Source organism: Octodon degus, unplaced genomic scaffold (assembly GCF_000260255.1).
Source record: "Octodon degus isolate 3935 unplaced genomic scaffold, OctDeg1.0 scaffold00282, whole genome shotgun sequence".
Taxonomy (NCBI): domain Eukaryota; kingdom Metazoa; phylum Chordata; class Mammalia; order Rodentia; family Octodontidae; genus Octodon; species Octodon degus.
In genome coordinates, this window is record NW_004524858.1 from 954,976 (window position 1) to 956,067 (window position 1,092).

The following is a 1,092-nucleotide window of genomic DNA, read 5'->3' on the forward strand; positions in this document are numbered from 1 at the left end:
CGAAGAACCGGGGACGGGGCGTGGCTTGTTATGTGAATGCACATCCGTCGGCCCCACCCTGCTGCAGCTAAGGGGGGCCCAAGGCCAGGGCTCAGGGCTGGGGTGACTGTGGCTCACTTGAGGGCTCGCACTTGGTGGGCACGGGGCTCAGGGGCCGTGGGAGGGTCCTGAATGCCTCTGCTCTGTCACAGCAGCACTGGGGAGACCTCTGGCATCCGACCCGGGCCACATCTGTTTCTTTCCAGTCTCAGAGTGTGGTGGGGCTGCGAGAGAGCACAAGAAGGCTCACAGAGCCTGGCAGGGTGGCACGCTCTTGCCCTGTACTCCCGGAGGGTGAGGCAGGACGATGGCAAGCTCAAGCCCAGCCTGGCAGGATGGATGGATGGATGGATGGATGGACGGATGGAAGGATGGATGGATTTCTTTGTACTGGAGATTGAACTCAGGATCTTGTGCTTGCCAGGCAGATGCTTACAGCTTATGCTGCTAAGCTATATCCCCAGCCTTTTTTTTTTTCTTTAATATATTTAGTACAGAGTCTTCAGGGTCTCACTACACAAATTGGACTCATAACAATCCTTCTATTTTCAGCCTCCCAAGCACTGGGATTACAGGTGCACTCCACCACTCCCAGTCTCAGTCACCATCTCAGTGCGTGTCAGGGGTGGGGCCAGCATGGCCAATCGGGGATTGAACCCCATCCCCTGCACCTGCCTAAGCAGGCGCTTTAGTCCATTGAGCTATCTGGCCTACCTGCCTGGCCCTTTTTTTAATTTTAAAAGAAAGAAAACCAGGCTGGGGAGATTGCTCGGCAGTCTCGGCACCTGTCTGGCAAGCACACGGAGCCAGGTTGGATCCCCAGTGCCCCATGCCGCCAGCGACTGAAGCCAGGTGTGGTGGCACGCACCTGTAATCTCAGCACTGGGGAGACTGAGACAGGAGGATCACTAGCGTCTGAACTGCATAGAGAGATCCTATAGCAAATCAATCAATAACTAAATAATTTAAAAAAATTTTAAAAAAGAAAACAAATGATAAAAATAATATAAAATTTTAAAGCAAGAGAGTAGGAGATTTTAAAAATATAATCTA